Genomic DNA, 26,054 nt, shown 5'->3' with positions numbered 1-26,054 from the left:
ATATTCTGGCATCGCTCTCATCAGTATTTTGTTCCTTCACAGATATCCAATAAAATTGGAGTGATACAAAGATCAGCAGGAACCTAGTTCCAAAGATGATCTGCACAAATATTCCTCTATCTCAAAACCCCAAAAACAAAGACTTTTCTTTTTGACACCTTGATGATGTTCAAGATGGAAAACTTTGTCTACATATATATTTGGTTCATTGATCATCAAATTATCATAACCCAGACCTACATCAAGACTCCCCAACAAACATGATTGAACACTTTTCCATGAAACAGTTTCACCATTCCTACACTTTAACCGAGGGTCCCAGAGCTGACACTGACACCACAGCCCTATATCATATAACAGATGATTAAACCTCTTTGCACCAATACAATAGATTTAGGAAATATTTTTCTTGGAGAAGGGAGTGCAATGGAAATTAGTTTATAAAGGCATCCAACTAAGCTAGAAGACTTTGATATGAATCCTAGAAACTAATGTGATCACAGATCAAAAAATATCTACTACCATAACGAGAATATGCAAAGTGTCACGTTGAACCTCGCAAAGAAGAATTAAACTGTCACATTCACATGCTTAAAATACACATCCTTCAATAAACCACAAAAATGCACTTCATATATAAAAACCAATAGAAACACTCCAATCCGGGAGATTTAATCTTTGAAATTGAAAGCATGCCCATCGATCACTCTGCCTATTACCTCTGCAGTGTTGAAGCTAACTTAAACCTGAAGGAGAACCCACTAGCAGGCTCACAAGAACGAAAAAACAAGAAATTCGATATAGAATTTGATATATGGAAACCAACCACCCTCCCAACTGAATAACTAGCAGATAACGCCTTTATCTTCATATATTAGCATGCAACCTCTTCCCTCTATACCTTTTCATACCTTTCCTCGACTTGTGGATCTGTTAAAATTAGTGTGCAACCTCTTCCTTCAACCCCAAGCTATAGAATTTTATCATTATCAAAATTTTATTCTAAAACCGCCATGCACGATTCCAGCGATGTCATGGTTTTCACGAACCAACCTCAAAAGACAAGGGACCCAGTCTGCCCCTTTTTTTTTCTAAAGTCAAGAATCTGCAATCCAAAAATTGGGGCTTTCTTCTCCTTAAATATCATCCCAAGAAACCTGAGACATAGCTCCCATCAACCGAGGGCCAAAGGAAGACTGCTTCAAAACACTTAGGTCTAAAAACACAAGATTATGGTGGTCCAAAAGAGATCATATCAAGGAAAGAGTGTGATAACTATTCCTTCATATCAACGTTATACTCATCATGAAAATCCTTCCATAAGTTGTCTATGAGATATTTACCCACTTCAAGGAAGACCCAGCAATACAAATTATTTCTCAAAAAAATAAATATTTTGCAATTGGAGCATTTCTACATAAGTGCATATCAATTGTAAGGACAATCCATCTGGACGTCTCCTCTGAGAAGAGGGGAAATCTAGATGCGCAATAGCTAGAGGAAGTCTCTGTAGGAACTCGGAGGCAATTGTCTGCTAGAAAACACCTAACATGTAAAAAACAATATTGAAATTAGGAGTATACCCAAGTATGAGGTTGCTTATAACTTAGCCTCATACATGAAAGAGAGCCAGATCTTTGCCTATACCCTTCAGCTCTTCCCACCATCCATAATGCACCCGTTAGGGCTCATAAACACATGAGATTCCAAAAGTTATTTCCAATCAAGGAAAAATTAGAACTATCTAAAAGTATCCTCTTATCAATCATCTCAACACAACATGAAACAAAATGAATCGAATGGATCCAAAACTCTAGCAGCTATTCAGTCCACCAAACATAACCCAGTTAAAGAATGTCTTCACATAAAATATATATCTCATACTCATCCCAAAAAACTTCGTCCACTAGAAATGCTTAAGCGATATGCATTGCGATGAAGGAGGCAAAGAGACAATCAGGAAAAGACTAAGAATCTGGCAAGGAAGCATTAGATTCGGGAGAGGACATACTTCCCAAGTACAAGTTCAGCTATACTTGGCATATTATGATATTTTACTTTATGAAGTGGTTTTAATTTTTACCCACTTTTGAAGTCCATTGGCAAATATATACAAGTCCATTGCCAAATATATGCAAAAAATATTAACATATACAACAAAAATTCTTCAAAGAACACCAGCCTATGACATCTTTTTCTTCTCTGGTTTTTTTTTAGCATGTTAACTGCTTTTCTTCTCATTGTTAATACATGAGAAGAATCCATAACTTCTTGTATATCCTTATTTGACCCTACTCATCCATGATAGCTGGAGTTATTGCGTAACTAAAATCATCATAGCTAAGATCCAATTCTAAAATATTCCCCTATAATATCTTCTTAGAGCCCGTTTTTGTCCATGACCTCAAGCTCCTCATCCTTTAATCCATGTCAGAGTCATACCAGTAAATGATCCTTCAAAGACTAATTCTCTCCTAACAAAGCGAAAGCACAAGCTATTAGTAGACAAGAGTTCTCGAGAGATCCAACCAAGCATAAGTAGTAAACCTTAATTTATCTCACCTAGACCAAGACAAATGTGTGCCACACAATTGTGAATTTTTGCAGATTCTGACAAAGATTCAATACGCGTATTTGTACTTTTTCCCAAGCTCCTTACTTTCTGCAACCATGGATTTTTTGCGACTTTTTTTGTTCTTTTGTATGTTTCTGAGCACCCAACATGTGAGGATGTCCTCACCCACAACTCGTGGGTTTTTGTAAACTATATTTTATTCATTATTATAATCATTTGAGCCTTTTCCCAACTTTCTTGAGGCAGCTACACAAATCTTGTTTCACCATTCTGCTCTGTCAAGGACCATATCCTCGGTAAGACCAAAAGTCACTATATCTCTTCTCACAACTTCCATCTATGTCCTTTTGGAACTTTCCTTTAACCTTTTAGAGCCGTCCACTGGTAAACCATATCTATTATCTTAAATATAGTCACATTTTACTCAAAACACATTGTACTAAGAATTACCAAGTACATTAAATTATCATAGAAAAAGTACTACCTTCTCTTTGCCTCATCTTTTAATGTGATTGCCATATATGATGTTAATGATGCTCGGAAGGACTTGAACAGAAGGTCAACCACAAGTTTTCTAATTACCTCAGAGTTCATCTTGTGACATGATAAGTAAGCATCAACATGTGGCATGTATCTCCAATGTGGAAATAAAGCATCAAAATGTTAGCTACTCTTTTCTTTTCTTGCAATTCTCAAAAAAGTTAGATACCCTGTAAGTATTCTAGCCATTGTATAGATTCTCATACCCCTGGTGAATGTCATTTTATTTATTGTACAAAGATGTATTTCTGCAAATTAAAGACTTAATAATTAGTCGGATGTGTTACTTGTATAGGAACCCTTTGTTAACTGGGGATCCAAGCAGTAGCCTCCATTGTTCTTCTTTCCCAAGCTCTTCAGTCCGTGACATAGTATCAGAGGAGGCTAATGGACAATCCATTAATTGCATATGCACAATCTATTATCAAAAATTAAAAGAGAGGCACAAAGAGTGGCATCACAGATTTTTCAGGAATTATTAGGGTGACTATACACCTATTCAATAGCATTAACCAGAAAACCATATTATGTTAAAAACTTTTCATATTGTGAAACAACTTTCAAGATATCACCACATTTTTCAAAATTACTAAAATCTAAAAAACTCAGAACACAAGTGGATTGATACAATAGAGAAATAGGAAAAAACACAAAAACAAAAAAATCTAGGAGAGGAACCATAAGAAAATTATACATATATATATATAGGCACAAAGTTCACCAAATAGGTAAACCTACAACATTCAAGCAAAAAATCCATTATGCATTCATATCGAATGCAAGAAAAGGCCTAATGCAATGATTTGAGGGGGAAAAATTAATCATTTGCAAACCCCTAAAAACAGAAATTTTTTCACTTTTCTAAAATCTATAGCAATCAAATGAAAAAAAAAACAAAACTTATTTGGTGATTAAAATAATCTGGAATTTGTGGCAGGAATAACCTCAGAATGTCGCAAGCTATATAGCCCCAAACTGGGGCTCTCAGGTGCACACACGCATGTAGACGCCCGTGCACACATGCACACACACACAGAGCTCTCTCTCTCTCTCTCTCTCTCTCTCTCTCTCTCTAAAAACCTACTACTTATCAAAACCCCAAACCTACCCAAATGGTAGAAATTACCAAAACACCCCAAACGATATTCAAAGGACAGGAAAACCGTGGAAAAATTACTTAAAATGTCTTATGAAACAAAAATAAGGGGCTCGTCTGGAATTACTATAGCACCATCTGGACAGGCCAATTCAGTCTGGACTTCCAACCAGCCAGTCCAAGCAAAGAACCACATATTCTCCGGTTAGATGCTACTTCATTGGTCCTCCCGATTTGGGACCCCAGTCTGGCCAGCTGGACCTGTCTGCTCTTAATTTCACTAGATTCAACTTGGGTTCAATTGTCTTCTCTCTAGATCAAGGCATATGTTGCATTAGGAGAGGGTAGGTTTTCATTTATGAATATTTGATTGGCATGCTCTCATACTTATTATTCAGTCTAAACAATTATTCAAATGATAGCTTGTCCTCAAGATATTAAAGGCACATTGGCACGTTATCTTAAAAATAACCATATCATGACTAAAAAAAAAAAAGCTTCTTCAATAAGAGAATTTGTACCTTGAGGATTTGTGGTGTAAAGATACAGCTGCTATGTCATTGCAATGTTATTTTTCTGCACATATATCACTTGAATATATCCCTGATTCATGTAGTAGAACTCATTGCTAAACTGATCCTCCCTGAGGTAAAAAACAATGATATATTGAAATGTTGGGTTTCACATTCTCGATATCTGAGGTTTGAATTTTCCAATTTGCGAATTCTTCCAGTTAAAAAGCCTAGCATTATTCACCCCCTAGGAACACAATCACTGAATGAGACAATAGGGAGAAATTGTTTCAACGGGGAACTCCTGTTCTCATACTGAGTTAATTTGATAATTATATTGACAGGTGACAGGTTATAGGGGGATGATTCTTAATCCATTGAGAAGAAGATGCTAATGCAACACCACATTTTGATGAAAATGAAAGAAAAGTATCAGAAGAGAAATTCACTGGTGATCAAATACTTCTTCATTGAAGCTAAACCTTTTTGGAGGGAAGTAAATAGGCTTGTATTAAACCCATCTATGAAAAATCAAAAAAGGACAACTGCTATTTAAGAGAAACCAGTTGAAATACCAAATTTTAGGAATTAGAAATGTGACGAGTCTCACAAATTACATTTGGACATCATGAACCAACATGCACTAACAGTTCAATCAAGTGCCCCTAAGTCAATGCTCCAAAATGAGTGTGATGGTCGCTCCATGTATCTAAAGAGAAACATTGCAAATGTTTGATTATTTCTTCTCCCTTTTTCTCTCATAGGCTGTGAAACAAGCCCACTCTGATACAATGCAAGAGACTTGAGGAGAATGTGAGAAAGAAACATTCAAGTATGTGGACCATCATTACCTCTTAGGACCTAGAATTAGGTTTCTAAATACTGAGTATTCTAGGAGAAGGGCTAAATTAATATCAATATGAGAGAGAGGGCAAGCTGAGTTCAGGTAACAGGAAGTGCCAGAAATCATTTGTCGAGATGTAAGGTTGAACTAACTAAAAAAGATAAAAGATACAGGGAGCTCTAAACAATATTTTACGTTAGACAACTGTGGGCTCTAAACATATTTTACATTAGATACAACTGTCTTTTTGTAAAGCAATTTTACATTAGATACAACTGTCTGATACAATAACAGAAGAACAATTGTTTCATTCAGGCTGGACCATATTTCTATAATATGCGGCCCAGAGGTATAAAGCATCCATCTTAAAGATGGATGCAAAAGATGGATGCAAAAAGGTAATCCATCTAAAAACAATTGTAACTAACAGTCCAAATGTTTTTTAGTATAATTATTATTTTTAGTTTTCAAAAATTAATTATTTTTTTCATATTCATGATCTCCATGTTAAAGATTATATATTCTCTAAAAGTTAAGATCAAATTATGTTCAAAAAATATATTTATTGCCAAGCCTGCATTTCTACATGTGCGGGCTTGGACGCATGCTAACCGCGCCCATAACAGAATGACATACAATTAACAAGAACATGGGATAATAGCATATGGTGACTCATAAATGCTGCCCTTGATCTAACCATATTTAATGTTCTTTAATAAATCAGATAAGACCAGGAACTCAGCAAGTCTCATGACAAACTCAGCTAGTGGTTACAAAATGCTAATTTTCATCCCTGAAGAGCCTACTTGTTTTAAAACTTTGAGAAATGCCTGAGCCAACTTGACTTTGGGTGATTTCTGAGTCCGAAATTTGAATCGTTTAAATATTATTTCCGTACAATCTATTAATCCCTTCCCGATACAAATGAGATTTCATTTGTCACTATTTCTCACACCTCAGATCATTAATTAAGAATAACCTGTTCAATACAGTCTGGATATTAACAATTTCACATATCTCCTTTGGAGTTAAATACATGATCATCAAAGTTTCATACAAATAGCTGAGATTTGATTATAAAAGCTCTGCACTCAATATGAGTAAGCAGCAGTCAACAGAATCCTTTGAATTAAAGGACTCACTGAGTTTCCATTAAAAATAATTTGAAATAATGCGGTATCAAATGACACAGTTGTTCTCAATGATGCTGTGTCTTAGGCCCCTTAAAGTTCTCAACGCCCATTGTAGGATAGGGTGGGAACAAAGAGAGGAGTCAGGAAGTACCGAATGGTGATTGCCCAAGAACAACAATCCTCTGCAGTGGGAACGACATCCGTAAAATAGAAGATGGCTTCTATGGGCATTCCTAAAATATGTCGACAGTTAATCACAAATATATATGTGTGTGTGCGGGTGTATTACATTTCTTTAGTTTCTCTTTTATCACGCGAGTTGGTCTCACATCTCTTAATAATGGCTCCAGGCAACAGCTTGAAGATCTGTAATCCATGTTTTCACCGGCGAAAAGGACATTGGACTTTTAGGCAAGACTCCATATAAGTAGCCCAGAGCTCATAATTACCTTAGGCACATACCATGCTACATAGATTCTTATGTTTAGGTGCAGTACGCATGCCCAAAATGTAAAGGCACATATACCAACATAAATTATTCCAGAATTTTCTTCTTGTTTAATAACCATCGTATGTCATTTTAGGGACTTGATCTTTTTGTTTTGATGAGATGCATATCACCTTTGAAAATACTTACAGGACTTAGAAAAAATTATATGGATCCAGCTAACTACGGTGTAATTGATTTTTTCTCGCTAGTCATCATGAAATGAAATAGTAGAAAAACATTGTTAGGTTCGGTTGTCTCATCATATTATTATAGCCATATCGCCAAATCCTCTTTTTCATGGCATGAGGAATCTGATGCCCTCTACAAGTGTTAGTTTACAAAAGTGTTGGAAAGATCGACTTGGGCCGAGCACTCAGCCCAGCCCAGGCCCGAGTTGAGTACTCGGCTTGAGTCTGTGGAACTAGGCCCGAGTTCAGTCGAGTTCTGGCAAAGCCAAAAAGTGCAAAATAAAAAAAATAAAATAAAATAAAATAAAAACGACCTAAAAAATTAGAAAAATATGTTTAAAATAAGAGTAATGACCCTATAGGACCCTCCCCCACCCATGTGTGTAGGACCCCAAAAGATCACCATTAAAATTGGCACGGATCTCTAAGAAAGTTATCACATGGGTGTGGGACTTGATTTTTCTATAGATCCATGTCAAATTTAATGGTGATCCTTTGTGGTCCTATACACATGGGTGGGGGAGGGTCCTATAGGATCATTTCTCTCAAAATAAACTTAAACAAAACACATCTAAATGAGATTAAAAAGTAGTTTTGAAAAAATCAATTTGTGACGGGCAGTGTTTTAGAAATAATCCAAAAAGAAGGGAAAATGAAAAAAATAAGTATTCATGGCCAAAGCACTTTCCAATCTTTGCCAAAATCATAGAAAATATTAAAAAAAACATATCACAAATAATTTTTTTATTTTTTTGGATTTTTTATATTTTTTTTAAGATCCCCACGTTGCACCACCGAACTCAGGATACTTGGGCTTGCCAGGGGGGCGAGTCCAAGTTACTCAAGCAATTCCAAGTAGGCTCGCCTGAGTAATCAAGGCACACGCAAGGCATGATTTAAGTTCCCATGCATTCCCCAAGAAATCAACAGCAAATACAGCAAAAGGCATACTCTTGGTACTGAATCAATAAACAAAAGTCGGTGAATATTTTATATTCTCTGCGTAAAGCCCCAGCCATCATTAAAGACAAACAAATTGAAGACTGGATAATCAAAACAATGTTCTGATCAAATCAGCCCAATGCAAGGTGACAGCCCTCAAAATTCAACAATTATATCCCTAACAGTAACCAAATTTCAGGAAGAGCCCAACTTCAGATGAGGAATAGGGCAAAAGAAAGACTCACAATCACCAGAAAGAGTCCACATGGAATCATATTTCAAATGTTAGCCATGCCACGAAATCAACTGACATTATATGAACGAAGACTGTCTCAATCTCTACAGCTTCCCACAGCTTCCCAAAAAACGTGAAAGGGAATGCCCCTCCCATATCAACAGATTCTAACCAGTAACCACAGAATTGGCATGTACAATAGTCATATATATGTATATGTTGCTCTGCCAGCTTCTTGGGAAAAATTTGGGACTTCGCTTATGTGCCACAAAGACATCACACAGCTTGAGACCTCAATTATTGTCAAATAGTGATACAAGAAGCTTTGTCTACTATTCCAATACACAATGAATAAGAAAACTACATCATCTAATGGTTAAGAAACATGACCAAGCTTTTCGTTCACCAAACAAATGTCGAGCATGAACTTCCCCAGCCTAAACTCTTTATTATTGCTTTGATCTAGCTAAAGCAAATGAATATTCATAGAAAGAGTACAAGTTCATGCTCAAGGACAGCATACCCACCTTCAAGCTACAATCACAGACACACCCAACCAGACCAATATATAGAGGTTTAGTTTCATGGCTTGATAGTTTTGCAAGGGCAAGAAGCAATAATGTCCCACATTTGAATGTCAATATACAAACAAAAGAACAAAAAACCAATAAATAAGATACCCTGAAGACAAACTAAAATGATGAATAAGCATTTGGATCATTCAACAGATTCAATAACTAAACCTCAGCAAACTTTAAACATAATTGATGCAATTTCCAATGCTAGTGGATCTTTATACACTTTAAACCTCAATTGTCTGCTAAGTTTAAAATAAAAATCAAATCAACAAGGATAAAATTGGAAGAATAAACCACAAGAACCAGCAGACCTCCTTTACTAAAACAAGCCCATTTTCCTATAGTCAAATCCACAATTGCCCTATAGGAATTAAAGTTCAGCCATTCACTTATCAATTATACAAACACCTTTTTTTCTAAACAATTATTCAAACACAGGAAATCAAAAAAGGGGCAGCCCAATCACCAAATTATTCATGCAAAACATAACAAAAACTCAAAAAACAAGAAGCGGGGGACATCAGAATCATATACAGAGAATCATAATAAACTTCTTCTATCGAAAACCATTGAAAATTTCACCATTAACATTATAGATCCCTCCCCGAAATGATCAATCAGAATGGAGATAATCTGAATCATAGCTCGAATCTGAATCAGAAGTATCAGAAGAATCAGTGTAATACTCAGGGTGGGGATAACAAAAGAAGGTCCATAAGCAAAGGGCAAGCCTCCCAAGCTGTTGTAGAGGGAAACAGCATAGGAGATCAAGCACTTGGTGGCTACTAAGCCTCTGTGGATTGAAAGCTATGTATTGGCAAATATCTGCTGACCAGGAAGCAACACTAAGCACCATGAAACTGTTGAAAACCATTGTAGAAGACTGATAAGACGTCCCTGGGCACATATAGAAGCTCTATGGGAGCGATGCCGTGTTACTGAAATATAGCTTCTCCATGTCATATAGAGAAAATGCAGAGGAACAGATTTGGAGACGAGAGAGGAAAAGATTCGGAAGATTCTTCGAGAGAGAAAGAGAGAGAGAGCTAAGGATTTGGTTGATTGTTGGAGAGAGAGAGCTTTGGAAGGTTAATGGTGGCGCAACGGTCGGGCGATGCAGAATTTACCATTCAAGACTTTCCGGTGGCTTTCTGTCGTCAACATGACCTAAAGACCCCATTCTTTCCTTCAAATACCTAGATTCCCCTTGGTGTATTCTTTGCAGGACCAAAGTGCTATGGTGACTATCTATGTTTGGTACAAGTTCTTGGTAATTAATTTTTATTATTGGATGTGAAATTAGACGGTTTAAAACTCAAAAGAAAATTTTTTCGAATTTTGTAACACACCCAAGCTTCACAACAGTTGTATATATAATTGTAACCGCCTTGCATAAAAAGTAAAAAGTGCAGTTTGCATAAGGCCGAGGCTCTTAACAATCAAATTAGAACCCACCTTCAAATAGTATTGAGAAATATGTTCCCAACACTTGAAAGTTTTGTGATAGCCTTAAATTATATTTTAATCTTTAGTTATAAACTTTAAAGCTTCAAAAATAGTATAGATCAAGCAGATCTATGAAAACTTGAAAATCTTGAAAATTGACGGTCCAAAAATACGTTACATGATACATTATTTTCGAAACTTGAAATCCAAATTTTTTCTCATGTCCATGCATCTTGATGTCGAGATGATTAATTTGATAATATTTGGGCATCAAAACAACCTCTTCTAGTAAAAGGTATGAGGTACACTCTAATTTGATTGGTTAAAACCTTTTTTCAAAAGTAAATGGTTCTATTGTATACAATTCGAGAAAGAAAACATGACTATTCGTAATAAAGCATTCATCTTGAAGATGGACGCAAATGGTGGTCCAACTAAAAACAATTGAAACTAATGGTTCAAATATTTTCTTAATATAATTATTATTTTTAAATTTTCAAAATCTATTTATTTTTCACATTCATGATCCAAAAATCCATCTTAAAAATAGATTTTTAAGATGTGACTCATTTCTGTGTGGACTCATAAAAAGACCCGGTTTCTATCTTGTCAAGCTTGCATATGTAGAAATGCAGGCCTCTAAATAAATCTATTTTTTAGATGGATTTTTGGACTTAATTTTTAAGGACATGTAATCTCTAACATTGAGATCATGAATACGAAAAAAAAAATTAATTTTTAAAAACTAAAAATAATAATTTTAGTAAAAAAACATTTGGACTATTAGTTTCTATTGTTTTTAGATGAAACACCTACTTGCATCTATCTTCAAGATTGTTGCTTTATACTTTTTGAACCGTATATGTAGTCACGCGGTTCAGCCCCCATGAAACAATTTTCCCTCATAAAAACAACATCCTTCAATGAATATTAATAAAGAAAACTATATAATGAGACTACTTATCCTTGGGACAAGATGATCACAATTAATCTGACTATTGGATTATTCTATCGACCAAGCTCAAGGTCAAAAGAAATTTTTTCAATTTTTCTCGTGACATAACTAAGCCATCAGATTTTTCATGAGATGGTTATAAGTAATTGTAACCTTCTTGTACCAAAGGTAAACGGTCTCATTGTATACAATCCCAATTAATAATGGATGTGGTTTGCATAAGGTTGCAACTTTACAAATCGAATTAAGGTGAACTTCCAAATTTCGTCATTAGATGTAATTTTGCTGTCAAAAATTCTTAGAATGGTGCGAGAATATATTTTTATCTCTAGTTATAAATTTTAAACTTGAAAAATAGTTCAAATCAAGCAGATCTATAAACGTATGAAAATCTTGAAAATAGACGGTCTAGATAACGTGTTACAAGATGTATTATTTTTAAGACTTAATATTTTTTCTCTATCCACATCTATACATCTTGATGTCAAGATGATCATGTAGAGATGCTTTTCCAAAATCAAGACAACATTTTTCAAAGGGTTAGAGGTGCATCGTAATTCAACATTTTAAGGTATCAACTTTATATAACTTTCTTTTATTAATAAATGGGCACATATACTATGCTTCTGTAGGAGTTTATTGTAAATTTACTCCCTCGGGCAGAAGACTTACTAGAGAAAAAAAAAATTATCCGAGCTTTTGGGAGCTACCTACAAATGATTAGATGATTATGTTTAAAATAAAAATTTTGAATTTCAAGTTATAAGTACTTAGATCTCCCCCTTCAAATATTAAAAAGAAAATTATGTATATATTCGTTATAGCTTCAGTTATTACCAAATAATCCGTTATTACTAGAATGTCTGATTTTTTCACTTTACAACGATTTTTTAGAAGAAAAAAAAGACTGTTTTACCCTTTTTTGGTTTTTGAACAACCGAATTCGCTAGATTTTCAGTTGTTCAAAAGCCAAAAATTTAAAATTTTTTATTTTTGAACAACCAAAAATTTTAAATTTTCGGCTTTTCAAAAACCTAAAATTTAAACATTTTGGTTTTTGAAAAAATGATAATTTTCCCGCAAAAAAACAATACATACGAGCATAAATGGGCATTTTTCTTGATATTTTAGGGTTATAAAAAATTCGTGTCCCCCAATACAGTATCCTACGTACTTTTCTGTTCTCCAATACAGCATCCCACAAAGTTGAAGAGATTGGCTCTCAGTCTGGTCTTGATTGGTACCTTTTTTATTCTTGCCTAAATTGTTTATTAATTTTGTCACAATTAATACAATATTATATTTTTGTATTACTATTTGTTGTGTATTGTTGATTAATAAATATTTATTGGTAAATATTATTGAAGTTGTTTATTTGTATAATTATTCGTTGTTCGTATTAATATTTATTGTTTTGGGTAATTTATTGAACAATCGATTTATTTAGTAATACATTATATTGATATATATGTATATTATGTTGATATATATGATAGTACACTATATTGTATTTGTTGTTTTTGATAAATATTGTTCAACTTGTTTGTTTGTATTAATATTTGTTGTTTGTTTTGTGTTTATATTAATTATTGTTGTTTTGTGTTGTTTATTGAGCAATTGACTTTTTTAGTAGTAGATTATTTTGATCTATTATGTAAAAACCCACATTTTATGAACCCTAAATTAGTTAGATATATTAAATTTTTTTGTATTCCTTATTGTATTGATTTTTTATAACGCGAATTTTGGTATTCATTTAATACAGTAGCATTGACGATGGTTACCGAGGAAGTGTAATTGGTATTTCGATATTGGGGGTCGAATTCAGATGACGGATGTGTTGTTTATAAAGGGGGAAAATTGAAAGTTACAGAGTATAATGGAAATAGTTCCTTGGAGGAACTAAAAAGTCATTTTGACAATTTAACAACGTGTAATCCATAAAATTATTTATTTCCTATGTATTCCCTAAGACCACAAGCATTTACAAAATGTTCAAGGTAAATATGTACTTGAATCATAAATCACAACAAATTTTCATTTTTAAGCTACTTAATCTATCAACAACATAAATTAACCATTTCCTAAGATATCACTAAATCTATCACAAATATGTACTTAAACCTATATCAAAGTTAACACACAATACAATATAATGTAAAATCTGCCCAGCATTCAAAATAAAGCAACACATCAAATTTTGAGTTCTAAAAACAAAGCATTCAATCATAGTTATGTGAATTTCCTCACAGCCAACTTAATACAACCTCTTGTAAAAATTTCGAGTTTTAAAAAAGCCCCCAAATTTGTAATTCTCAAAAGCCCCAAATTTTTAAATTCTTATACAATAAATACTAATAATAATAATAATAATAATAATAATAATAATAATAATAATAATAATAATAATAATAATAATAATGATAACAACAACTTAACTCAATAACTCATGTATAAATTTCAAGTTCTAAAAATAACCCCAATTTACGGTTCTTAAAAACCCCAAATATTATTCAAACAAATTGTCATACTTATGGAACTGTAAAATCCATCAAATAAATCTTAAATCGACCTCTTCTACTCAAGTGTGAAACCCTAAATCATAATCTTATACAATATAAAATTCTAAAAGGGTGTGGTTTCCATAAGGTTGTAACCTTAAACAATCCAACTAAGGCGCACCTTCAAATTTTATCATAATATATAATTTTGATGTAAAATGTTCTTAGGATTATCTCAAAATCTATTTTTATATCTAATTATAAAATTTTAAGTTTCAAAGATGGTTAAAGTATAAGCATATGAAAATCTTGAAAATAGACGGTGTAGATAATATGTTGTAAGATGCACTATTTATGACACTCAAAATCTTTTTATTTTTTGTAGTCATACATCTCGATGTCGAGATGATCAATCATAAGGTTTTTCAACATTAAAATAACTTTTTCCGATGGAGTTTTTAGGTGCATCTGTAGTTCAACATTTTAAAGTTGCAACCTAAAATAAACTTTTTCCATTTTAAAATCGCACAACAAATCATTTTATACATACCTTCACTACATATTTAAAATCTGTCAAATGCTTTCAAAATCCGTCAAATGCAATTATAATTTGTCGAAAACCTTGTAACCAAATCTAAGTAATAGGTTTTCTTGTGAGAGAGGTAAGAGAGAGAGAGAGAGAGAGAGAGAGAGAGAGAGAAATTCACAAAGTAGAGAAGGTAGAAAGGTGGAGCGCTAGAAACTGAAACCTGAAACTTAAAGGAGCCCTACTTATTTTCGATTGTTCAGGAACTGAAATTAGCTTTTTTTTTTTTTTGAATAACCGAATAACAAGGGTAGAAGGTACAGCGTCAAACTGTTGAACGAGAAGTTTAAACACGCCCCGCTATTTTCGGTTGTTCAATAACCGAAATGGGCTTATTTCAGTTTTTGAACATCTGGAAATCCAGCGAATTCGGTTCTTCAAAAACCAAAAAAGGGTAAAATGATATTTTTAAAAAAAATTTGTTATGAAGTGAAAAAATGGACATTCTTATAATAACGAAAACTATTTGGTATTGTGGTAATAACGGAAACTATAACAAATATATACATGATTTTTCCAAAATTAAATGGTTTCTATTCAACCTTGAGCATTTTTTTATTTCAAGTCCATAAAGAATGCAATTTTAGCTATTACTAAAAAGGGTCGGGGTATCTATGAGACATATGTTATGTCTTAACTTGTCCAATCTTTTTTGGATTGGTGTGGCAAGAAGTAGATGGCTTCCTCCACCTCTAGGTGGTTTAAAGCTCAATTTTGATGGGAGCTCTCAAGGCAACCCTGGTGTGACGGGTATTGGTTGGATTGTTCGGGATTGGAGTGGCGCTCACATCTTCTCCATTGCTGGTGCTATTGGTACTGCCACGGCGAATTTCGCTGAATTATCGGCCCTCCTCCATGGTTTGAAGCTCTTTAAGAGTAAGAATCTGGATGTTTTTTGTACAGTGGAAGAGGATTCCTTGAACGTCATTAGATAATGTAACTTAGAATAAAGAGTCCCATGGGAATTGAAATTGATTTTCCTACAAGAATTACATTTGACAGACTCTTTGCATTTCCTTTTTTGTCGTATTTATAGAGAGGCAAATCATGATGCTAATTGTGTTGCTAAGAGGGATGGTTTCCTACCTTTGCTTGAGGTTTTTGATGTTGTAACCCCAATGTTACAATCCTTTACCATTAATAAAGTTGTTAATGTCTGTCAAAAAACAAAAAGAAAAAGAGAGGGAGAGAGAAGTGTTGGATTTATGTGGCCTTTAAATGCTTTATGAGAGCTTGTATGAGCATTGTATATAGTAAATTATAAACTCCATGGGAATGTGGTACTCTTGTGGACCATACTAGGTAAATTCAATTTGCCGATACTCGGACTAAGATTGACGTGTTAAGCCAGCCAAGTTGGAAAACCCAATGTACCTGGGCATAAAGATGAAACTGATGAGGGCTTAGAAAGTTAGCCCTTGATGTGGTCGGAGTATGCCCAGATAAGAGTCAAAGGGACTGTGTGACCCTAGTGTGTGATGAATAGTACATACAAACAGAACTAAAACATCATCGTTGTATCATCACACAGTATGTACATAGATAGCCGTAATGAGATAATAATCCACCATTGAGGATGAAGCGTGTACATGTGCGAGAGATTACCCCTGTGCACCATAGAGTCATTGTTGCATCATGATTTGGCGGATCATGATTTGTCTCGAGAAAAGAACCTGAAATCCAAATACTGAAATTATATCCTTTAGCCCATTGATTGACTTTGGCGGTTCAATCATGAGCCCCTGCAATGGACTGTGGGTCATGAGAACTGTTGGGTCAGTTTGAGACAGCTAGTGTAGATCGTGGTTCACAATTGAAGGTGGAGTGCTCTTATGCGTTGATTAAATCCTAGACCTATTCGAATTCGATTCCCATCAAAATTAATTTAATTTAATTAATTTTATGTTATTTGATTTTTAGAATGTTTATTTGAAATTTTTATGAATCTTCTAATTTTTTTAATTTTATCATTGGGATTTATAAATCAAGAGAAATTCATTTCTAAAGGTTTAAATAAATTAAGAGATTTGAAAAATATAAAAAACAATTTTTATTGTTTCTATATGTGGGACCCTCCATAATTACTAGAGGCCCATTTAAATCACATGGGACAATTGGGTGGCGCCCATGAGTGGCCACGAAAGGGTGGCATGCCGCACCCATAGGCGATTGCCTTTTCTTGCTAAATATTGTGAGAGGCATCTCATGCTACTTGCAATAAAGGAATGAAATATGTGGTTTTAGAAAATCTTGAGAAACAAAAAGCTTTGATTGAGAAATAAGGAATGAATATTTACTATAAGATAAAGTAAATAAATTTTTTTTTATTTAACTTATTTGATGGGAATAGGTTTATTATGGGGATAATAACATTTTAGCACCTTTCTTAGCATCTTGATGGTGGATCTAGGAATGACCCACACCTCTCACCCTACAAGTCTCATTAGATCGACGACCAAGATTTACTCATATGATTTTATGACAAACCCTAATGCATGAAAAACCTATAAAAGGGATCATTCTCCTCCCTGATCTCTACACCTCTTACTTATTATCTCTTTTCTCTCTCTAAAATAGATTCGTTCTCTCACCTCTCTAAAGGGCATGCTCTACATAAGTTACTCTTTCTCTCCAAGAAACTTAAGAGGCCACGTCCCACCGTAGCCTACCTCTCTCTCTCTTACAAACTATCCTAAGGGTGACATGCCCAAGCCAGGCTAGGTTAAGCTTGAATCTCTCTCATGGGTTCTAAATCAAGCTAGGTTTTGGTTATGTGATTTTGTGGGTAGAAAAGGGATCATCCCTAGCTAATAGTTTTCTCCCTCCTTTCTTGATTTTTATCTCTCATAAGGATCAAGCTAAAGGGCTTGAATTAGGCCTAAGCATTGAAGCTTTAGGTGGCTGGTTCTAGGTCGAGATCAATGTGCATTGATTGGGTTTTGCCATAAGAAGGAGAAATCAAGAGACCGATTAAAGATCTCGAGCACCATCGAAATGAAGAAACTCGGCGTGGGGTGTATTAAACCCGGTTGAGGTAATCTCTGACACCCTCTTTTAGTTCTTTCATATTTATTTATTGTGTCTTTTATTCCTAAGCATAACTTGTATATCTTCTTTGTTATTGAAATAAAGGTTTTGAATGGCTTCAATTTCTTGAGATCATATTGTATTCTATTCTTTTCTTTTATTTGAAGTTATTATATTGTAAAAGGACTATTGTAAGTGATCTAGGCTGGGAAGAAAAGAAAAAGAATTGAAAAAGAAAGAAAAAAATTTATTATATACTCTAGCTAGATCACACAAGTCCTTCTTTCATTGGTATCAGAGTTATTGATATTTGTTGTCATTAGTAGTCTTTTATCTTTATTTTTTTTTAGTCTAGATTTTGCTTGGGAATGAGATATAACTGCCTGCACTTTGTGTGGTCAAGTGATACACCTCCCGAAGAATTATAAAAATATTCAAACATCGAAAAGGCACTCTGCATAATGGGTATTCTGTGTTATTTTGAAGCAGTGATATGAAGAAGATAATATGTTATTTTTCTATTGTATACTTTAGTGATATTGTATGTTTTTTGGAGTAGGACCTACTTGCAAAATTTCAGTGGCAAATTCGAGGAAAATTGAAAGTTATGGACTCATCATTTAAGGGTGTCAGTTCTAACTCTGCAAGATCCAGAAACTGTCTATTGCGTTCCATGACTTTTTCCACCAATAATATGATTTTAGTTATAGCTAAAATTTTACTGTAACTATTAAATTGAGTCTAATTTCAAAAAAAAAATCATTAATAAAACCCTTGTGGTTTGAAAGATATAGTCAATTTATTGAAGGGTGCACAAGTATTGTTTTCTACAACGAAAATTGTCTCAATGATTTGGAAGTCGTGATTTTATTTTCATTCTTAACAAAATATGTTAAGGCTCATACCAAGTTTCTAGACTTTCATTTTGAGTCTAGTTTCTAATAAAATTTATTTGAGATAGAAATAACTATGGGAAGAGATGAATAAAAATTTTGGAGTAAAGAAAGATCATCCTGAATTTTCAGGAGTTTTGTGTGTTCTTCATTGAGGCATGAATATCTATATTTATCAAGCCTAATTAATAAAGTGATATGAGGCTTGTGGAAATATATGTATTACCATTTTGTTTTTACTTTCAAACAAAATTGATTTGAAAATGAAACCCCATAAGGGTAGATATAAAAGACAATTTTACTAGATAATATTTATCTTAAAATTATGCAGTATGATTTATTTTGTGACGTGAATGTCACTTATTTCTCTGAATAAAAGTATCATTCGGGACTCACACTACTTTATGCTTTGATTTTGAATCTACTTTTCAACATAAAATATTTCAAGAATAAATCCTTTACGAATTGAGAGAAACAAATATTTTATTGAGAGGTGCGCAACTTGATTTTCTGCTGAGAAATTGTGACGAGAATGTTACTAAATCATAGACCCACTAAATAGTTTGTTTTAGGGATGGAGCTAAGAACTATTCTATATTTTTTAGTCTATTTCAATATTCAAAAGGATTAAGAGATAAACTTTTTATGACTTGAGAGATATCATATTTTTATCATGGGTCGCTTATGTTTTATTTTGCAGCAAATTAAAAGATGTGGCATGTTAAGGAACATCTTTGGATTCTTTATAATATATATCTTTTTAAGGCTCATTTAAAAGTTTATAGTGTGTCATGAGTATGGTTTATAATAGTAAAACTTCATAAAGATGTAATACAGAGTTGGCGAGGTATGACACTCTATGTGAAGAGTGTTCGATCGGATAATAGCTGAAAGAATAAAAAACACGATACCTATAAAAACATCTTGGTTTCTTTAAAATAAAGGGATATATAGAGAGACTTGGTGACAACATAGAAACTCTAAAGATCAGTGGGAGAATTAAATTTGTAATATTTGGAATGATGGGTTGAAGAAAAATATTTCTTCATAGTGTGAGAAAGGGAGAATCCAAACGCCGAAGAGATGGGTACTTCGTGACATGTAAAACCGATAACCAATAAATTCTCCATCAGTTGCATGCTCTTCCAAGATCACAAAAGCTGATCAACAAGAAAAAGTAAAGAATCAAGAAAGCCCAGGTACCACACTACATGGTCTTGAGGTATAAAATCGATTTCAATTTATATTGTAAGGTCATATAGGGAAAGATGATTTAGTAACCATTTATTTTATGTTTCATACTCTTCTTTAGTTATATTTTGGCTATTTGTTTTTTGTATATGTATGAAGTGTATAAACATTAGGTGGTAGGTGCTAACAAATTTGAAAAGGTCAATTTATGGATACCATGTGTTTTTGTGCCTTCTTCTGCTTGAGTATGAACTACTTAAGGTAGTGAGACACATGGATATGTGATTTGATCAAGGGCGTTGAGCCAAGTATGAAAAACGAGAAATCAGTATGGCTCATTCAAATATATAAGCACGAATGGAGTGTTCTGATGGCACTGAGTCTTAGTGACCATCCTCCCAATGATGTCCAGTAATATGATGTGTTGCATGTGATGATAATCTCTTAATAAAGTCTTCATATTTGCCAAAGGAAGTATTTTGTCTGATTTTGATAACCATTCTTTAGTTATGTTTTATTTTGGATAAAATTATAAGATGGTCTTTATGATTTGTTTCGTGGCTATAAACAGGACTTGGTAGGTAATTAAATGTGAATGTGGTAAAATGATTTTTGAAGACTAAGCATGTATTTTAAAATTAAATTAAATGATTTGAGAAAAATCTAAGTCTATGAATATGGATGTAAGAAAATCATATAGTCTTGCAAGGTCCACTAAGTCTTTGTAGAAAATCATTCTAAACCATCATATTATTATCATCTAACCATTGCTTATGAATGTATATATACCAAGTCAATAGTTTTTTTATTAAAGAGAAAAACATCATGTCTTAAGGTATTTATAAACTTGGGAGAAAACTGTCATTTATCCATGGATTGGTTTTTAAATACCCAAATGTCTTGACCCATGTTTTTAGTTATTTAAAATCATTGATTACATAAGACCTTGAACCATATGGAATGTTGTAGGAAGGTCATATTGCTAGGCATCCTTGACACATGTTATGTTGAATAGATAACTTGTTTTGTATGAATTTACTACCAAAAAGACTAATGTAGTTGAACCTTTGTAGTTCAGAAAGGTTTTGCATATTGTGAAACCAACGGCATTGAATTACTTATTGCATAAAGACTTGTTATACCACATGATATAGGCATAAGAATGCTAACAATGTACATATTATATGTGCAATAATTCAATAATTGAGTCAGAGCTGCTACAGTCCCACGTTCTTTTTTAACTGCTTAGATATTCATATATGCAAGTACTCTATCATGAAAGATCTAGATAAACTAAATAATCCAGTGGGAGCACTTGTTAATGTTTAACAGGCCAGCTGAAACAGCAGATCCTTATAGAACCTGGATGTATGGAGCTGGTTGTATGGCTATAGCAGGGAGCAGCTTGAATGAAGAACTCCTTTGAGCTCAGGAAGATACGACCCCATGCGATGAGGGTACGTGATGATACTTCTGCGATAACAGGTCTATGATTTTCGATGCGATATGAAAGATGAACTACCACCACATTCAGGAGTAATCCGAGCAGTAAAGAGAAAGAGGCGTTGCCTCCATAAATCCTGTGTAAAATAGTTGATGGTGAAAGTCATGATTAATGTAATAAGAGAGAAAAAGTGATAAATGGTTGTGAGAGAGATTGTAATTGGGGGAATGAGAATGTGAGGAACAGATATTGTAAGGGTTCCAAAGGCCAAGTGAGAGATGTTAGGTTTATGTGGCCCTTAAAGGCCTTATGAGAGCTTGTATGAGCACTATATACATAAATTCAGTGGAAGTATAGTCCTCTTGTGGACCATACTAGGCAAATGCAATTTGCCGATACTCGGATTAGGCTTGACGTGTTAGGCCATCCGAGTTGAAAAACCCAAAGTAACTAGGCATAGAGATGAAACCAATGAGGGTTTAGTGGGTTAGTCCTTGATAATGGCGGAGTATACTTGGATGAGAGTCGAGGAATGACTATTGTGTGCGATGAATAGTCTATATAAACATGAGTAAAACTTCATCGTTGTATCATCACACAGCATGTACATAGATAGTCGTATTGTGATAGTAATTGACCATTAATAGTGAAGCATGTACATATGCGAGAGATTACCTTATGCACCATAGAGTTATTATGGTTGCATCATGGTTTGGCGGATCATGGTTTTTCTCTAGGGGAGAACCTGAAATCCACGGACTGAGATTATATCCCCTAGCCTATTGCTTGTCTTTGGAGGTCCAATCATGAGCCGCTGCAATGGATTGTGGGTTATAGGAACTGCTGAGTCAATTTGAGAAAGCTAGTATGGATCATGGTTCACAGTTGAAGGTGGAGTGCCTCTATGTGTTGATTAAATCCTAGACTTATTCGGATCTAATTTCCATCAAAATTAATTTAATTTAATTAATTTTATGTTATTTGATTTTCATAATGCTTATTTAAACTTTTTATGAATCTTCTGATTTTTAAATTTTGTCATTTAGATTTATAAATCAAGATAAATTCATTTCTAACGTTTTAAATAAACTAAGATGTTTGAAATATCTAAAAATCAATTTTTATTGTTTCTAAAATATGTGGGACCCTCTATAATAATTAAAAGCTCATTTAAATCATATGGGACAATAGGGTGGGGCCCATGAGTGGCCACCAAAGGGTAGCACACCCCACCAATAGGAGATTGTATTTTCTTACTAAATATTGTGAGAGGTATCTCATGCGAGTTGGCGTTCCTTTTGTGGAGATATGCCTACTTGCAATAATTGAATAAAATATGTGGTTTTAGAAAATCTTGAGAATAAAAAATGTTTGATTAAGAAATAAGGAATTAATATTTCCTATAAGAGAAAGTAAATAAATATTTTTCTTATTTAACTTATTTGATAGGAATAAATTTAGGAAATGGAGGATAATGTTCTAACAGTTCCTTAACATCTTAATGATGCATCTAGGGAATGGATGACTCACATCTCTCATCCTACAAGTATCCTTAGATTGACGGTCAAGATTTGTTCTTACGATTTATGGCAAACCCTAATGCATAAAAAATCTATAAAAGTGATTATTTTCCTCTCTTGTCTCTACACATCTTACTTACTCTCTCTTATCTCTCTAAAATAAAATCTCTCTCTAGCCTCTCTAAGGGGCCACATCCTACTTTCACCTACCCCTCTCTCTCTCTCTCTCTCTCTCTCTCTCTCTCTCTCAAACTATCCTAAACCAAGCTAGTTTAGGTTAAGCTTGAATTTTTCTCATGGGTTCTAAATCAAGTTAGGTTGGTTATGTGATTTTATAGGCAGCAAAGGGATCATCCCTAACTAGTAAGTTTTTCCCTCTTTTCTTGATTTCTATCTCTCATAAGGATCAAGCCAAAGGGTTTGAATTGGACCTAAGCATTGAGGCTTTAAGTAGGTGGTTTTAGATCGAGATCCATGTACATTGATTGGGTTTCTCCATAAGAAGAAGAGATCATGAGACCAATCAAAGATCCTGAGTACCATCGGAAGGAGAAGACTCAGCATGAGGTGTACTAAGTGTGGTTGAGATAATCTCTGGCGCCCTCTTTTGTTTCTTCCATATTTATTTATTGTATCTTTTATTCCTAAGCATTGGTTGTGTATTTTCTTTGTTATTGAAATAAAGGTTTTGAATAGCATCAAGTTCTTGAAATCCCATTGTATTTTTTTGTTTTCTTTTATTTGAAGTTATTATATTGTAAAATGACTACTTGTGAGTGATATAAGCCATGAAAAGAAGAAAAAAAAATTGAAAAAGAAAAAAAAATTACTATACATAGAGAAAGGCAAAGCCCCCTTGCCCCAAAGAAAGAGAAAGGAAGGACATACATTGTCTTGCCGTAGAGAGAGAGGGAAAGAGAAGGGCAAAGCCCTTACGCTAGGGTTGGGAATGGGTCGAGTAGGATTTGGGTCTAGGTGGACCGAATCCAGACCCAAAAATCCATACATGGAACCCAAACCCAAACCAAGAATTTATTTGGAGGACCCGAATATGGACCTAATGGATTATATATAGAAAAAAAATAAAAAACTGACTAAAATTTTATAAATTACTTAGAATATGTAAACCAAAAAGTGCCAAAAAATGCTTACCAAAAATATGTAAATACCTAATAAAAAGACTTGGGCAATAATTCATCGATTTTCTCATTTGAAAACTTATCAGAAAATTTGTAACGAAAAAATAAAAAACATCTATAAAAAGAAGAGTGCTGAAAGAGGATAAAAGGTATACATATATTGCTATAGAAACCTTTGTAATTTTATATATAAAAAATATTATATAATAATTTAAAATAACAATGGTCGGATCCACCCGGACCCAAACCCAAACCCAAATAGTATTTGGGTTTAAGATTTGGACCTATACTCACACCCATGTTGGATCTACCTGTCAGATTCGAGTAAATTCCCACTGTTAACCGTCGCCCATGAGAGAGAACACACCCATGTTGGGTCTACCTGTCAGATTCGAGTAAATTCCCACTGTTAACCGTCGCCCATGAGAGAGAAAGAGAGAAGGGGAAACAACAGGCTAGCGGCCAAGGCAGAGAGAGATTGGGTCTACCCGTAAAGTTCAAGTAAATTCCCACGCTCACTTGTTGCCCCTAAGTGAGAGAGAGAGAGAAGAGCGATGGAGGGGGAAACAGCAAGGTAGGGTACTGCCCTTTGGTAGGGGCATTTTCACCCCTACAAGAGAGAGGGAAATAAATATATCAAATTTTGAATTACGTGTAGACAGATATCCACATAGAGAAGGGCAGAGAGAGAGTCACTTAATTGGCCTGCTAGCTTAATAACCAGCCGAATAGTAGATAAACCACCCGAGTAGGAGCTTGGTTAGGCAGAGGGCCTACTCGGGCTAGTTAAATAAAAGGCTCAAACCCTTAGCAGTTAGGCCCTCATAACTGGCTGGGGGTAACCCGTTTCCGGGTCAACGTTGCCGGTTTTGCATACACCAGATGTAAGCTTTCTCCGAAAGAAGAGCTAGTCATTTATTCCTCTAAACCACAATTTACAAGAAAGTCCACCATTTTGCCTCTCACTTTAGGTTAACTGTGGATGATTTAGGCACACCGCACACCTGTAAAAAGTAATAAGCATAGGGAAGACCCGTTAAGACTTAATAGAGAGAGAGAACATTTATTTTATTTTATTTTATTTTTAAGTGCATGCCATGAATTTGTGCTATGTAATGGATTGTTTTGGTCATTGTTTCCGCATTAAATTATAGACTTGGAGGAACATCTGAAATCTACTTTCTCCTTTAATTGCATTAAAGCTGCTGTCGGGCTACGACAACCTTGTCTTCGCTATGGTCCCTGGCCCACTATAATTAATGACTACTTTAAACTATTTTTTATTAGTTAATCATTATTAATTACAAATCAGGCAGGGTTTCACGCCGCCCTTGTTTGGATGACCTCTCTCTCTCTCTCTCCAGAGCCATTTCCCTTAAATTTAATTGCAAAGAATTGTGCAGATCTCTCTACACTTCTCTCTATCTGCTTTGTTGTCTTGGCCTGCCCCCTCCAGCCGGCCGAGAGGGTAGAAGCACCCTTTTTTTTTTTGCTTTTAAAAATATTATTTAATTGGTCAAAATTCTTTAACATGGAGGATAGGAATTGGACCCGCCGACCCAATTGGTCGACCTGACACGAGCATTAACTTGTTTCTAGATCCAGGGGTTGAGGTGTTTTCTTCCAAAAGATGTTTGAAGAGATTGATTGAGCAACTATCAACGCGGCTTCAGCCTATAGCTCTTGGTCCAATTTGGCATGGCTCAACATGCTTCTAATACGCTCCTTTAAAGTACTATTCTACACAACATTGTTTTGTTGGGGAGCATAGGCGGTGGAGAAGGGAACCATCTTTACAAAATTTTGTGAATTCATTGGAATTGTACTCAAGCATATTATTTATTCAGAATGCTTAATGTGACACCTTGTATTCTTCTCAATTTATGCCTTAAAATGCTTAAAGGCTAAAAAATGCATCATTTTTTATTTAATATTGAAAACCCATACCTTCCTTGAAAAGTCGACTATAAAATAAATAAAAATACGATGCACTAATATAAGACATGGTGGATGGGGACCTCCACAAATTCAAGTGAATGTAATCAAGGATTCCTTTGCTTGTATAGCTTTTAGCCTTGAAACTTTGCCTATATTGTTTACCATGAACACAATGCTAAAAAAATATTGCTTCCTCATATTCCTCTTCATCAAAATCTCCATACTTTGCTTATTCAAGTGACCTAACCTCCTATGCCATAAATGCTGGAAGAGCATTTTTA

General features: G+C 34.3%; 1 long non-coding RNA gene across 1 annotated transcript; it reads left to right on the top strand.

The window, feature by feature from the left end:
* Positions 1 to 17,449: 17,449 nt before the first annotated feature.
* Positions 17,450 to 21,491, top strand: LOC148782733 (uncharacterized). Its single transcript, XR_016052998.1, has 2 exons — positions 17,450 to 17,655; positions 21,065 to 21,491. It is a non-coding gene; the product is annotated as an uncharacterized LOC148782733 (long non-coding RNA).
* The last annotated feature ends 4,563 nt before the right edge of the window (positions 21,492 to 26,054 follow it).

This window comes from Amborella trichopoda, chromosome 3 (genome assembly GCF_054954075.1).
Source record: "Amborella trichopoda isolate Santa Cruz 75 chromosome 3, AtrichopodaSantaCruz75HAP2 v2.0, whole genome shotgun sequence".
Classification (NCBI taxonomy): Eukaryota; Viridiplantae; Streptophyta; class Magnoliopsida; order Amborellales; family Amborellaceae; genus Amborella; species Amborella trichopoda.
This window is presented reverse-complemented; position numbering and strand designations above follow the sequence as displayed.